The sequence below is a fragment of the Protopterus annectens genome, chromosome 6.part0 (genome assembly GCF_019279795.1).
Source record: "Protopterus annectens isolate FY-2018-M chromosome 6.part0, PAN1.0, whole genome shotgun sequence".
In the NCBI taxonomy this organism is placed as follows: domain Eukaryota; kingdom Metazoa; phylum Chordata; order Ceratodontiformes; family Protopteridae; genus Protopterus; species Protopterus annectens.
The window spans coordinates 96,491,151-96,507,469 of NC_056737.1; the positions used below are offsets into that span (position 1 = coordinate 96,491,151).

Consider the following 16,319-nt stretch of genomic DNA (forward strand, 5'->3'; position numbering starts at 1 on the left):
AAAAAAGTGCTCCTAAGAAAAGCTTTACATAACTTAGAAGAGGCCAAAGATGCTGAACCAAAATCAGTGTGAAAGTTAGAAATGGCAGCAAGCTGAACCTTTGTTGTAAAGTGACTAGCAAGGACAGAAAGTCTAGGACAACTGAAATCGGTGTGGTAAAAGGATCTACAGTGGATATAGAAAGTGTACACCCCCCCCCCCCCGTTAAAAAAAAAAGTTATGTACTCACCATAATGTTCCATCTGAGTAGGTAAACTTCATTTGTCAGCAACCTGTGGATTTTGGATCAGACATGGATCCGAGCCGGCAGCATACCAAGCAAAAAGATCCAAGCACCAAGCTCCTCCCCCCTACCCATACTACACTGCAACCTCCTTCCAATTCATAGATCGAGTTTGGCACTCCACACGTGACCCCAAAAAACTAAAACCTGAGACCCCTGAACCAAGGACAAACCTCAAGCTCGTGAACTCCGAACATCGAGCTCAACAAAAATAATCGCCAAGGTAAGGGGGAAGGAGGGAGGGACGGTTGCTGACAAATGAAGTTTACCTACTCAGATGGAATGTTATGGTGAGTACATAACTTCTTTATCTGAAGTAGTTAACTTCATTTGATCAGCAACCTGTGGGACAGAGTTCCCAGCTACCTGAATCTTGGGAGGCCCTTAAGGAAGGATATTCCGGAGCACTGCAGAGCCAAAGGAAGCCCTTCCTCTAGACATCAAATCCAGTTTATAATGAGTAATAAAGGTGTGAGAGGATGCCCAGGAAGCCGCTGAGCAAGTGTCATCCAGGGAATCTCTAGACCAGAATGCGGCAGACGTGCCATAGAACATGTAGAATGAGCATGAACTCCTACTGGTTCTGGTAAACCAAGCTCTCTATATGCTTGTAGGATACAAACGGAAATCCACCTAGCGAGAGTCACCTTTGAAACTGGTTTCCCTAAAAAAGACTTAGCAAAGGAAACAAAAAGTTGATCAGATTTACGAAAGACCACCCATCCTGTGCGAATAAAAACGTAACTGCCTGTGAACATCCAGCAAATGAAGTTTGTATTCCCCTTTGTTCTGAAAATTAGGGAAAAAAACAGGCAAATTAATAGACTGATTAATGTTTGTCTCAGGAGCAACTTTAGGGAGAAAAAACAGATTAGTCCTGAGAGACACCGTATCCTTATGAAACACAAGATATAGGGGTTTCATACAAAGAGCCTGAAGCTCCAACACTCTCCTGGCTGAGGTGATAGCTACCAGAAAATCCTTCTTCCATGATTAGAATTTTAAGTCAACTGATGCCGACGGCTTGAAAGGAGGTGCAACTAAGGCCTGAAGAACCGCAGTCAGATCCCACGGCGGGGACGGATTCTTAATAGGAGATCTCAGAAGAAAGGTGCCTTTCAAAAAGGGCTTACAAATTCTGGCAGCAGCGAGAGAGCCTAAATTGTCTCCTACATGGAAATGAGAAATAGCCGCCAGCTGGACCTTCACTGTGGAAGAGCTGGCTCCTTGCTGGAAGATATGAAACAAAAAGTCTAATACCACTGGAATCGGAGCGGTGAAAGGATCCAGATTTCTCTGTGAATCCCAAATGGAGAAACGTCTCCATTTGCTACAGTAAATTTTCCTGGTAAAGGATTTATGTACCGCAACCAAGATGGATTTAACAGGGGAAGAGATACCAGGAGTCCTAGCAACTAGTGAAACTGGAGCAGCCAAGCTGTAAGCTTCAGGCTGTCCAGATTCGGAGGAAGCATTCAAGAGGGATGACTAATCAAATCCGGAATGGGATCCAAGATCCAATGTAGAGCTATGAGATCAGACCATAGGCAGGGGAAAGTACAGCTGTGTACACTTACCATAAATGTAGATGTTCGAGTGTATTCACTGTTGCAGTCATTACATTTGGGTAATCTGCTGGCAGGCTGCCCTCACTCGGTCTGAATTCCAAAGTCTTGGGTCCTGCATCAGTTGCTGTCTTCTCTTCCATGACGTCAGGTCATCAGGGGTATAAAACATGCGGCCGACGCCATTTTCTTTAGTTTTTCTTGCCCCCGATGTCAGTTGCCCCCAAAAAGGTAGCAATATATATATATATACACACACATATATATACATATACATATATATACATGCATCAATATAAACTTTACCTTCATCTACAAGCAAATACACCACATAGGTTGTAGAAGATAAAGAAGGAAAGATAAACTTTAGAATAACGGGTATGGCAGGAGGGTAACCTGGACTGCAACAGTGAATACACTCGAGCATCTACATTTATGGTAAGTGTACACAACTGTACTATGTTCTTCGTGTTTCACTGTTGCAGTCATTACATTTGGGTAGAATCCCAAAGCTATGGTTGGGAGGCTGGAGTTAAACAGCATTAGGTGCGGCTATAAGGCCCTGCAAAACTGCAGTGGCAAAGCCTGCCCTGGACTTAAGAGTAGAGAGGCAAATGGTAATGCTTTGTAAAGGTGTGAACAGAACTCCAAGTAGCAGCTTCTAGAATGTCTTTGGTTGGTACTCCTCTGAGAAAGGCTGTGGATATAGTTGCAGTTCTGGTGGAATGAGACCTAATGCCCTTGGGCACAGGTTTACCATGGTGTAAGTAGCAGAAACGGATGCAGTGGCTTATCCATTTTGAAATTGTCTGCTTTGAAATAGCCTTTCCTTCTGATCCTGTAGCATATGACACTAATAATTTTTCAGTTTTTCATAGAGTTTTAGTCCTGCTCAAGTAGAATCTTAGCTGTCTGTGTATGTCCAAGGAATGCAGAATTCTCTCCCCTTTGTTCTGCGGATTTTGGCAAATTAATTGTTTGGCAAATGAATTGTTTGGTTAAGAGCCACACTGGAAACCACCTTAGGCATAAAAGTAGGATTTGTCCTCAAAGACACCCTGTCTGGGTAAAATATGATAAAAGGCTCTACAGCCATGAGGGCCTGTAGCTCTGAAACTCTTCTTGCTGAAGTAATTGCTAGCAGCAGAGCTGTCTTCCATGATAAGAACTTTATATCAGCGGTAGCAGCTGTTTCAAATGGAGGCAGGGTGAGCTTTTCCAACACATAATTGAGGTCCCATGCAGGTAATGGTGATCTTCTAGGAGGTCTTAAATTTTTGGCTCCTCTCAGCTACTGCTTTAGTAAAGGATGAGAAAAGATTGGTGGCTCTGAAAAGTAATGAGCTGAAATGGCAGAGGCATGGATTTTGATTGATGAGAAAGATAGGCCTTTGTCAAGCATCTCAGTTAAGTATTGTAATATCTGAGGAATATGTGGTTCTGCTGTATCAGTTCCTTGTGCTTGATTCCAAGCACAGAATCTCTTCCATTTGTCAGCATAAGATTTTCTAGTACTAGGCCTTCTGGCTTACAAAATGACATCCATCACAGCTTTACTGAGAGGTGTTGTTTGTATGACTACATGATTAGCCATGCTGCCAGGTTCAGCGTCTGTAGTTGATTGTGCAGGATCTGATTGTTTTGCTGGGTTGGTAGGTGTGGTCTTTGAGGCAAGGTCCTATCTGGGTATTGAGACAAGTTCCTTAGGACTGGGTACCAGTATTGGTGGGGCCAGTCCGGGACAATTAATATCTTTGGCTTCTCTTGTCTGACTTTTAGGAGGACCTTGGGTAGAAGAGGCAGAGGAGGAAAGGCGTAAACTAATAAGTTTTTCCATGTGAAGGATAGGGTGTCCACTTTCCATGTTTGTCTGTGATAAGTTCTTGTGCAGAATCTTTTCAATTGATAATTTTGAGGAGAGGCAAATAGATCTATGTCTGGGCTCCCCCATTTCTCTGTTATCATGCTGAAGATTTGTGGATTTAGTTTCCACTCGCGAGGATCCATAAGGTTTCTGCTTAAATCGTCTGCCAGAGTGTTTTGTTTTCCTGGCAGGAATTGAGCTTGAAGATGTATTTGGTAGGTCAAAGCTGTGACCCATAGTGCCATGGCTAATCTGCAAAGGGGGTATGAGTGTGTGCCCCCTTGCTTGTTTATATATCACATGACTGTGGTGTTGTCCATCTGTATCAGTAGTTGTCCTGGATGAAGTAAGTCCTTGAAGGCTGTTAAGGCATTTTGAACAGCTAGCATCTCTTTCTGGTTGATATGTAGATGCATTTGTTTTGGTGCCCATATGTCCTGAATGCATCTTTCTGCCATGTGGGCCCCCAGGCATAATCTGATGCATCTGTTAAGGTTTGCTGGCAGGGGGTAGAGTGAAGGGCTGTCCCATGTTTTGGTGACAGGCCTTTGCCCACCATAGAAACTCCTGTTGCAGGCAGGGAATGAGAGGAATCATTGTTTCCAGACTGTGTGAATGTTGACTCCATAAACTTTTTAGGTACCATTGAAGTTTCCTCATATGCAGTCTTGCATACGGAATTAGTAGGATGCAGGATGCCATGAAGCCCAGAGCCTGCAGAATTTGTCTTGCAGAAGACTGGGTTTTTGTTGCCATCAGTTTGAAGTAAGTAGTCAGTTGCCTTTGTTTGTCTGGCGTGAGGTAAGCCATCTGGGCAGTTGTATTCAAGCTTGCACCCAGGAATGTTATCTTTTGAGAGGGTACCAGTTGTGATTTCTTTTCATTTATTGTGTACCCTAGGCATGTTAGAAACCTTTTCACAAATGCCAGGTGTCGTAGAAAAGTGTCCTTCTTCTCTGCTTGAATGAGACAATCATCCAAGTAAGGATATATTTGTATACTTCTTTGTCTGCAAAATGCAATTACTGGTGCCAGGCACTTTGTAAAGACCCTGGGCGTAGTAGATAAGCTAAAGGGCAGTGCAGAGAATTGGTAATGCATTAAGCCAGCTTTGAATCTGAGGTATCTTCTGCACGACTGTCTTATTGGGACATGCAGGTATGCCTCTAAGTCTAAAGTCACCAGCCAAGCATTATTGCCCAGCATGGGCAGAAGCTGCTGCAAAGTGAGCATTTTGAATTTTGGAATGTCCAGGTATGTGTTCAAAATCGATAAATCCAGTATTGGCAGCCAGGCCTCGTCTTTTTTGTGTACCAAGAACAGTTGAGTAAAAACCTTGTCCTTTTTCCTGTTCTGGTACTGTCTGAATGGCCTCCATACCCATGAGGGACGTAACCTGTTTCTGTGCCTCTGCCCATTGATTTTTTGGCAGATCTGGCCAACCATTTGTCATTGGCAGAGTGTGGAAATGGAATCTGTATCTCTGTGATATGATGTTTAGTACCCACTTATCCTGGGTTATTAACTGCCAATTTTGAGCAAAAAGTACTAATTTTCCCCCATGGGTGCTGACAAAAGATAAGTGGTTGGCGTAGGCAGAGGGAAGTCATTGGGATTGTTTTCTGGCTTTATCTCCTCCATATTTGGAGGTGGATGTGCTCTATTGCTTTGACCTGTATGACTCTTGCGCCTGGTATCTGGAACCCTTAGGGCGTCTGGATTTGCCCCTTTGAGCTCTGTCTGACACAGGAAAGGACCAATTTTTTGTAGGCCAGTGTCTACTGAATCTTGGTGGCTGCACTTGTAAGAAGTCTTTAACAGTTTGCATAGACTTAGCTTTGTCTTCCATTTTCTTTAAAACCTCTTCTGCCTTAATACCAAACAGAGAATCATGCTGTAAAGGCGCATCTAGCAATTAAATTTTGTTCCTTTAACCAGGCATGCCTCCTAATCACAGATCCAGTAACTGCGGCCCTGCAGGCGGCCTCTAAAGAATCAAAACCACATTGCAAAGTATGCTTTCCAACTTGTTCAGCTGCATGCAATAATTCCTGCAATTCTTTATTTTCTGCACATTCTGAAATCAACATAATTTTCTGTTTCAGCAATCCCATAACATGTTGGTGGTACTTAAGCATATGAAACTGACAGTTCAAGGCCCTGATTGCCAAGGTTGCAGATGTATAAACCTTTTTTCTCCATCTGTCCAGTTCCCTTGAATCTCTGTCAGAGGGGGTAGGGTTTTTTTGCTGTTGAGGCCTTAACTCCATTTGGACCCTGTGAAATAGTTTCAGGATCAGCAGCAGGGTTTCTAAATATAAATTTATGTGAGTCAGGGACCCTGTAATATCTGTCAGGCTTACTGAGAGCCGAAGGTAAGGAGTCAGGGGTCAAGCTTGACTTCGAAAACACATCATCTACAATGTCTAAAACAGAGGGGAATGGCTAAAGGCTTGTGCTGAGGGAGAAGAAGGAAATCCCTGAGCCTCTTTTTTGATTCTGAGAAGTCTTGACTCTCCCAGTGAAAATGCCCTCTTGAAGTATGCAAGGTTTCTCCAAATGAATAATCCTCAGGAGGAGATGCAGATGGAATAGACTCCTCAGCATCAGAATCCTCATAGGGAGGTATAGATAATTCCTGATCAGAAGAAATAGAAACCTGATCTGAAGATTCATAATCAGTGTCTTGCCTAGGCCTCTTAGGAGGGGATGGGTACCCCTGATCAAGGTAATAAGGTCTTCAGCCATTTTCCTCATCTGTTTTTTAGGCATAGAGGCATGTGCACATGGCTCATGCATCAGTTTTTTAGTTTTAGAAGTTGCTTTTGTCTTTGGTTTTGCAGCTGTCGTCGGTTTGATGTACAAATGTTGAGGTCTGAATACACCCTCAGAAGCCAGTGCCTGCTCAACGGCTCCAGACCCATCTGAGGGAGATACATCTGTCGGTCCAATACCTTGAGTATCTTGCGGCATGCCGGACTCCAAATGGGTATCGGTAGAGGCCTGCGACTTGAAGGTAGCAAGTATCAGGGGCTGCGAAGGCGCCTCACTGAGTACCGGCGAACCAGCGACTGGCTTAGGAGAAGCTTCGTCGTCGGTTTTGGATCTCGACTGCCTTTCTCTGTCCTTCTCTTTGTGTTTTTTATGTGCTCTGGCAGTCGGATTGCTATCAGATGACATTTCTGGGTAGTTAAATCTGTTTCCAAAATACTTTGAAGCAAAAATATACCAACGCTTAGTAGTGCGTTGGTTAAATCTAGCACAAAACCAACAGCCAGGAATGTTGTGATCAGGGCCTGGGCAAGGAATACAATATAAATGGAAATCCTTATGAGGTATTTGCTTCCCACAAGTAATACAATTATTAACTTTTTCTGACATCGGTAAAAAGCAAGAAAAAAGTTTCCCCAATGGGGTACTTAGCTTTAGTGAAGACTTCGGTTCTGAAACTCAACTCGAATATTTCAGTAGTCGGCCGACCGGCACTTGCAAAATGCTTCTGCTATGGGCACCGCGCGGCAAGAAAGACTGGAGAAAATGGCGTCAGCTGCATGTTTTATATCCCTGACGACCTGACGTCATGGAAGAGAAGACAGCAACTGACGCAGGGCCCAAGACTTTGGAATTCAGGCCGACTGAGGGCAACCTGCCAGCAGATTACTCAAATGCAATGACTACGACAGTGAAACACGAAGAACATCCAGACTTGACGAGGCCAAAATGGGGCTATGAGGATCATTCTACTCCCCAACCGACGAGCTTTCTGTAATAATTTTGTCATAAGCGGGAGCAGGGGATACGCATAAAGAAGACCAGGTGGCCAAGCATGAACAAGAGCGTCTCTGGGGGCTTCCCCCATCGGGGGGATTACAGTGAAAAACTCGCTGCACTTCACGTTGGATGATGATGTGAAGAGATCGCAGCAAGTCTGACTCCACTTGAGGAAGACCTGTTCCGCTACACAAGGGTTCAGAGACCACTCATAGGGAGAAAGGATAGTTCTGCTCAATTTGTCTGCCAAGATGCTGGACTGACCCAGAATGTGCATTGCTATCAGAAAGTGGTTGGTGGAGATCACCCATTCCCAAAACTCTCATGGCTTCTCGACAAAGGGGATAAGACTTGGTTTCCCCCTGTTTGTTGATATACCAGACCACTGACATATTGTCTGACTGGATTGCAATAGTTCCCAGAGGAAGATAAGCATGAAAGGACTACAACGCTAGAAGGACCGCTCTCATCTCTACAACATTTATATACAGAAAGGTCTTGCTTTGAGTCCACGTGCTTTGAACAGTCCTGCCCGAACAGTGCCCCCCCACCCTAGGCGGGAGGCATCTGTGGTCACCTCGGCTTGGGGTTGGGGCGCAACAAAGGGACGTCCCTCCTGCAAATTCGGGGATCGGAGCCACCACGTGAGAGAATTTCTGCACACACTACTCAGAGGGATCAGAAAATCTAGAGGTTGATGAAGTATCGACCACTGAACTTACAAAGTCCACTGTAAAATTCTCATATGAAGATGAGCACAAGGGATCAGGTTGATACCTGCTGTCATGGACCATGCTCTCAGGACTAATTCTGTTGGAGGTGTAGGGGACTGCAGAAGCGCTAACACATGAAGTGCCAGACTGCGTAGTCTGTCTGGAGTTAAAAAGTACAGTTGTGTACACTTACCATAAATGTACATGTTCGAGTGTATTCACTGTTGCAGTCATTACATTTGGGTAATCTCCTGGCAGGTTGTCCTCAGTCGGCCTGAATAACAAAGTCTTGGGTCCTGCGTCAGTTGCTGTCTCCTCTTCCATGACGTCAGGGGTATAAAACATGCAGCCAATGCCATTTTAATCAGTTTTTCTTGCCAGAGATGTCAGGTGCCCTCCAAATGGGGAGCAAAAATTATATACATATATATATATATATATATATATATATATATATATATACACAGACACATATATATACATATGCATGTAATTTAGAATACAAAAGATTCACCTCCAACTAAAAGCAAATACACCAAAAAGGCTTTTGAGCATAGTGAAGGAAAGAAAAGGTATGATAAGAGAGAAAAAAGGGGGTTGGCGGGTGATTAACCCAGACTGCAACAGTGATACACTCGAACATCTACATTTATGGTAAGTGTACACAACTGTACTATGTTCTTCGTGTTTCACTGTTGCAGTCATTATATCTGGGTAAAATCCCAAAGCTATGAATGGGAGAATGGAATTATACAGCATTAGGAGCAGCTATAAGGCCCTGCAGGACAGCAGTGGCAAAGCCTGCCCTGGATTTAGAAAAGAGAGGTAAATGGTAATGTTTGGTGAACGTATGAACTGAGCTCCAAGTAGCAGCTTCTAGAATGTCTCTGGTAAGATCCCCTCTGAGAAAAGCTGCAGAACTAGATGCAGCCCTGGTAGAATGGGATCTGATCCCCCTTGGGGGCAGGTTTACCATGGTGCTTGTAGCAGAAATGAATGCAATGGCTTATCCATTTTGAAATAGTCTGCTTTAAAGTAGCCTTCTCCTCTGCCCATGCAGCAAATGCCACCAGTAGTTACTCAGACTTTCTTAGAGATTTTGTCCTGTTTAAGTAGAATCTTAATTGTCTGTATACGTCCAATGAATGCAAAATCCACTCCCCCTTGTTCTGCGGATTTGGGAAAAAGGTTGGCAGATGAATGGTCTGGTTAAGAGCCATACTGGATGCCACCTTAGGCATAAAGGATGGATTGTTCCTGAGAGCCACCCTGTCCAGATAAAAGATAATGAAAGGCTCCACTGCCATGTAGTGCTGAAATCCTTCTAGCTGAATTGACTGCTAAAAGAAAGGCTGTCTTCCAAGAAAGAAATTTTGTCTGCAGTAGCAGCTGGTTCAAAAGGAGGTAGGGTGAGTTTTTCCAGCACAAAATTGAGGTCCCATGCAGGAGTTTGTGCTCTCCTGGGAGTTCTCAAATTTTTGGCCCCTCTGAGGTACTGCTTTAGCAGGGTATGAGAAAAGAGAGGATGCTCTGTGTTATAATGAGCCGAGATGGCAGAGGCATGGATTTTATAGAAGAAAAAGATAGGCCCTTGTGAAGCATCTCTGTTAAATATTGCAGAATCTGAGGAATATTAGGCATTGCTGTTTATTCCTTGTGCTTGGTTCCAGGCACAGAATCTTTTCTATTTATCAGCATAAGATTTTCTAGTACTAGGCCTTCTAGCCTCCAAATGACATCCATCACAGGTTTACTGAGAGATGTGACTGGTGAAATTAGCTGATTAGCCATGCTGCAAGATTCAGAGTTTGGAGCGGAGTGTGCAGAATTTGATAGTTCTGCTGAGACAATAGATGAGGTGTCTGAGGCAAGTACCATGGAGGAAGGTGTGACATATTCCATAGAAGGGGGTACCAGTGTTGGTGAGGCCAGTCTGGAGCAATCAGAATCATTTTTGTTTTTTCCTGTCTGACTTAGCAAAACCTTGGAGATCAGAGGCAGAGGGGGAAAGGCATAGACTGATAGGTTTTTCCAGCTGAATGACAGAGCATCCACTTTCCAAGCTTTTTTGTGATGAATTCTTGTGCAGAATTTGTCTAACTGATAGTTTTGGTGAGAGGCAAAAACATCTATGTCTGGGCTCCCCCATTTTCGTGTCAACATGCTGAAGATTTGTGGATCCAGTTTCCATTCGTGTGGGTCCACAAGATTTCTGCTTAGTTCGTCTGCCAGAGTATTTTGCTTTCCTGGCAGGAATTGAGCTTGTAGATGCATTTGGTAAGTCAAGGCTGTGTTCCACAAGGCCATGGCTAGTCTGTAAAGACAGTAGGAGTGGGTACCCCCTGCTTGTTTATGTACCACATAACTGTGGTGTTGTCCATCTTTATCAGTAGTTGTCCTGGATGAAGGAAGTCCTTGAAGGCTGTCAGAGCATTCTGTACAGCTAGCATTTCTTTCTGGTTGATATGTACGTGCATTTGATTTGGGCTCCATTCACCCTGAATACATCTCCCTGCCAGATGGGTCCCCCAAGCATAGTGTTATGACTCTGTAGTCAGGGTTTGGGTGGCAGGGGGTAGAATGAATGACAGTCCCTTGTTTTGGTGACAGGCCTCTGCTCACCATAGGTACTCCTGTTGCAGGCAAGGAATGAGAGGAATCATTGTTTCCAGGCTGTGACAATGTTGACTCCATAAGCTTTTTTGGTACCACTGAAGTTTCCTCATATGCAGTCTTGCATATGGAATTAGTAGGATGCAGGAAGCAATGAACCCCAAAGCCTGCAGAATTTGTCTTGCAGATAGCTGTGTTTTTGTGGCCACTTGTTTGAAGTATGTTATCAATTGAATTTGTTATCTGGCGTGAGGTAAGCCATTTGGGCAGCTGTATTCAAGCTTGCACTCAGGAATGTAATTATTTGAGAGGGTACCAGTTGTGATTTCTATTCGTTTATGGTTTACCCTAGGCATGTTAGAAGCCTGTTTACAAATGCCAGATATTGCAGAAGAGTGTCCTTGTTTTCTGCCTGAATTAGACAATCATCCAGATAAGGATAAATTTGAATGTTTCTTTGTCTGCAAAATGCAATCACTGGTGCCAGGCACTTTATGAAGACATTGGGCGCAGTAGATAAGCCAAAGGGCAGTGCAGAGAACTGGTAATGTAAATAGCCTGCTTTGAAGCGGAGGTATCTTCTGCAAGATTCCCTGATTGGGATATGCAGGTAAGCCTCTTTTAAGTCTAGAGTTACCAACCAGGCATCCTTGCCTAGCATAGGCAGTAACTGTTGTAGTCTCAGCATCTTGAATTTTGGAATGTTCAGGAAGGTATTTAGAATGGATAAGTCCAGAATTGGACGCCATGATTTGTCTTTTCTGGGTACCAGGAAAAGTCTTGAATAAAAACCTTGTCCTTTTTCCTTTTCTGGTACAGGTTGAATAGCCCCCATATCCATGAGGGACATAACTTGTTTTTGGGCCTCTGCCCACTGATTTGGAGGCAGATCTGGCCATCCATTTGGAATTGGCAACGTATGGAAATGAAATCTGTAATGCTGGGATACTATATTTAAGACCCACTTGTCCTGGGTAATTAGATGCCAATTTTGAGCATGAAGTGCTAGTTTTCCCCCCAAAGGGGCTGCCAAAAGATAAGTGCTTGGGAATGACAGAGGAAAGTCATTGAGACTGTTTACTGTAAGGGGGTGCTTTGCTATTTCCAGATTTGGAGGTGGAGGCACCCCATTGTTTTGTTTTGTAAGTTCCTTGTGACTGAAACCTGGAGCCTTTGGAGTGTCTGGGTTTGACCTGAGCAGCTCTGTTGCGTACTGGAAAGGACCAATTCTTAGTAGGCCAGTGCCTACTGAACCTGGGTGGCTGCACTTGCAAGAAATCTTTTACAGTTTGCATAGATTTAGCTTTGTCTTCCATCTTTTTCAAAACTTCTTCTGCCTTATTACCAAACAGACTGTCCTGTTGTAAAGGAGCATCCAACAATTTAGCTTTAACATGATCAGGCAGATTTTGCTCCTTCAGCCAAGCATGCCTTCTTATCACAAATCCAGTTACGGCGGCCCTGCAAGAGGCCTCCAAGGAATCAAAACCACATTGCAAAGTATGCTTTCCAACTTGTTCAGATGAATGCAATAAATCCTGCAACAATTTATTTTCCACACAATCAGAAATCAACATAATTTTCTGTTTAAGTAAGCCCATGACATGCTGTTGATATTTAAGTATATGAAATTGACAGTGTAAAGCCCTGATTGCCAAGGTTGCAGACGTATAAACCTTCTTACCCCATCTATTCAGTGCCCTGGAGTCTCTATCAGAAGGGGTAGGATTTTTAGCAGTAGAAGCAATAACACCCTTGGGACCCTGTGAAATTGTTTCAGGGTCAGCAGTAGGATTTTTGAAAAGAAACTTGTGGGAGTCAGGAACCCTGTAATATCTGTCTGGCTTACTAGGAGCTGGAGGCAGGGAATCAGGAGCCATGCTGGATTCTGAGAAAACATCATCAACAATGTCTAACAGGAGGAATAGCCAAAGACCTATGCTGAGGAAGAAGAAGAAATCCCTAAGCCTCTTTTTGGATTCTGAAAAATCCTAACTCTCCCAATGAAAATGTTCCCCTAAGTTATGCAAAGTTTCTCCAAAAGAAAAATCCTCAGGAGGAGAAGCAGAAGGGATGGATTCTTCTGCATCAGAGTCTTCATAAGGGGGAATAGAAAATTCCTGATCAGAAGAAATGGAAACCTGATCTGAAGGGAATAGAATAGCCTCTGGATATTATTCGAAGCACCCAGCGATCTGTTGTGATGGACTCCCATTGGGCTAGGTGCATCGAAAAACGCCCCCCGACTGCCTCCAGAGAGGAGCAGTCGGGCAACCCCTCGGGGTTGCTGTGCGGGTCGAACTGAAAAAGGTTCCCATGACCCAAAGTTCTTTGCCCCCCCCCTCTGCCTCTGGGCCGGCGTACACCTTGTCCCCTTCTGCCTCTGGGGGAGAAGGTGTTCTGAGCGTTCCGGGACTGCTGAGTTTTCCGGAACCACAGCTTCTTTTGCCCTCACTGGTTTCTGGAAAAGGACCTTTGAGGGTTAGAGTAGCAGATCCCGACGGCTGACAGCGTTTTCCTGTCTTTCTCGCTCTGGACAAGCGTATCGTGGACAGTCTTCCCGAACAGGGTTGAACCGTCAAAGGGTGCATTAGCGAAGGACGCCTTGAAGGGTTCCGAGAAATCGCAAAGACGGAGCCAGGCATGACGCCTTAAGGCGATACCGGACCCGCTAGCCCTAACGGCTCCCTCAGTGGCGTGAGGGAGTAGACGCATGAACGTATTGGACATAGAAGCTGTGAAAGAAGCAGAAGCTGATTCCGTGGGTAGGAGACCCACCAGAACGAACTTGTTCCTGCGATCCCGCAGGGCTCCGGGGTTGAAGACTGCACAGATTTTGCAGCCGGATGACAAATGAGGCACCCCCAAGCAAACTACACACAGAGTGTGACCGTCTGCTGGTGACAGCTTGTGGCCACACTCTGTGCACTTAGAGAAAGTCACTTTCTGACTTTCCAACATAGTAAAAACACACACACACTCTACGGGTGGGAAGGGGCACCTACACTGACAGAAAGTTAACAAATTTCTAACTACAAAACACAAATGTCTAGCGAGGAAGGTAACCCGTAATGAGAGATAAACTGACAGATATCTATAGAAATATCAAAGGGGCACACACAGACCAAAAAATTTCGAAAACCATGACAAACTTGCCTGGAGCTCAAAAATCCCATGCTGGCAAAGCCATGGTAAATGAGACCTGAGGATTGGAAGGAGGTTGCAGTGTAGTATGGGTAGGGGGTAGGAGCTTGGAGCTTGGATCTTTTTGCTTGGTATGTTGCCGGCTCGGATCCGTGTCGGATACAAAACCCACAGGTTGCTGACAAATGAAGTTAACTACTTCAGATTGCCAGGTTTTTGTGATATAAAAAAAATGAGACCACAATAAATTATTTCAAAACTTTTCCCACTTTTAATGTGACCTATAACCATTACAATTCAATTGAAAAACAAACAAATCTGTTAGGGGAAAAATATAAAAAATAAAACAAAAAGCTGGTTGCATAAACTAATACTTTGTTGAAGCACCTTTTGATTTAATTACAGCATTCAGTCTTCTTTGGTAGGAGTCTATCAGCATGGCACATCTTGACTTGGCAATATTTGCCCACTTTTCCTTGCAAAAGCGCTCCAAATCTATCAAATTGCAAGGGCATCTCTTGTGCACAGCCCTCTTCAGGTCACCTCACAGATTTTCTATTGGATTTAGGTCTAGACTCTGGCTAGGGCATTCCAAAACTTTAATTTTCTTCTGGTGAAGCTCATTCTTTTGTTGATTTGGATGTATGGTTGTGGTCATTGTCACGCTGAAAGGTAAAAATTCCTCTTCATCTTCAGCTTTCTAGCAGACGTCTGAAGGTTTTGGGCCAAAAGTGACTGGTATCTGGAACTGTTCATAATTCCCTCCACCTTGACTAAAGCCCCATTTCCAGCTGAAGGAAAGCAACTCCAAAGCATTATACTGCCACCACCATTCTTCACCGTGGGGTTGGTGTTCTTTTGGTGATGCAAAGTGTTGTTTTGCACCAAATGGTTCATAGGTAGGTAACTAGGCTATCGGCCCTGGGGCCTATAAAAGCCCAGCCAAAAAGGTACCCTGGCTTTTGCCACCCAAGAAAATTATTTTCCTGTGCCACTGTCGAGCAGAGCCACAGAGTTGATCCCCGGGGTGAATTTCCTATTTCCCATCCAGTCATATACTTTTGGCATTGTAATAAGAACAAAAACACTGGCAGGAAGGGTCCCAAAAATCACCAGGCACGAGGTGCTGTATAAAAACTGTAGTTTAATACCAATACAAAAAATAAAAAACAATAAAATCCATAAGCGGTTTCGTTAACCCAATGTTAACTTCATCAGACAGAGAATAATATGTACCACTGTGATTTAAATATATATTAAAGCAATCCTATTGGACACAGAGAACCAGTAGTTTGTTGTGCACCAAAATTAACCAGTCTGTAGTCATTATTATACCTTAAAGCTTTTAAACTTTTTAACAAGGATAATCAATGAACATATATGAAAGCATATAATTCATTCTACTAACAATAAAAATAAAAGGTTAAATTAAACCAAAACTTTTGAGAGACCTAGTGCTGGTGTCCTGAAAAATCAACCATCAGGGATAGTGAAAATAAACTTAACCAGTAGGATATTTTTTCTAAAAAGTTAAACTTTATGCTATTCCTTTCCTTTCAAGGGCTTTCAGTTTTAACACAGGGATGATAGTTGTCCTGTCGTTAATACCAGGCCACTTGTCTGCGTGTAAAAGAATCTGCCACCTTAGTTCTTTTAACTTCCAGCTGGAGTCCCCAAAGTTTCTTACCACTAATTAAAACATGGTCAATGGCCATAAATTTAAAACTGTGGCAGGTGTTATCATGAATGTGCCTAGCTAGTGTGTTATTCATATTATTCTTTCTTGTTGCATAGTCATGTTCGTAAATCCTCGCACTAAATTTTCTTTCCGTTTTACCTATGTAAAACGCTGGGCACTGATCACAAATAGGTACATAGACCACTGCTTTAGAGGAACAGTTGTACTTCCCTTTTACAAAAAATTCTGTGTTGTTAATTATAAACTTAGCACCAGTTTTGACTTTGTGGTACCAGTTGCAAGAGTCGCATTTATCCATACCCAAATGCGTAGTCAATATAAGTGTGTCACTTCCTAAGGAGGTCTTTTAAATTCAGACTTCTTCTGTATGCCACTACTGGTCTTTCACCTAGGTGGGTTCTGATGTCCACATCTTTCATTAAGATGTCCCAATTTTTACAAAAGATTGACTTCAAACTACGCGAGTCAGAATTGTAAGTAACAATCAAAGAGCTAATAAAAGAGCTTCTTTTCTCGTTCGGTCTTTCAGTCCCAATGCTGAGTGAGCTGTTCTCAGAACTGGGTGAGCCATTATCAATAGTATGAGTATCAACTACTGGCTTAAAGTGAACCACTCTTCTTTTCTGCATGACTTCCTCAATAAGCTCACTAAGTAACTCAAGTGGGT

The 16,319-nt window shown here is 43.5% G+C and overlaps 1 protein-coding gene across 2 annotated transcripts in view; it reads right to left on the bottom strand.

The window, feature by feature from the left end:
- GPATCH2L (G-patch domain containing 2 like) overlaps positions 1 to 16,319 on the bottom strand; it is a 2,618,649-nt gene that overhangs the window by 2,038,781 nt on the left and 563,549 nt on the right. The gene's annotated exons all lie outside the window — the stretch shown is intronic.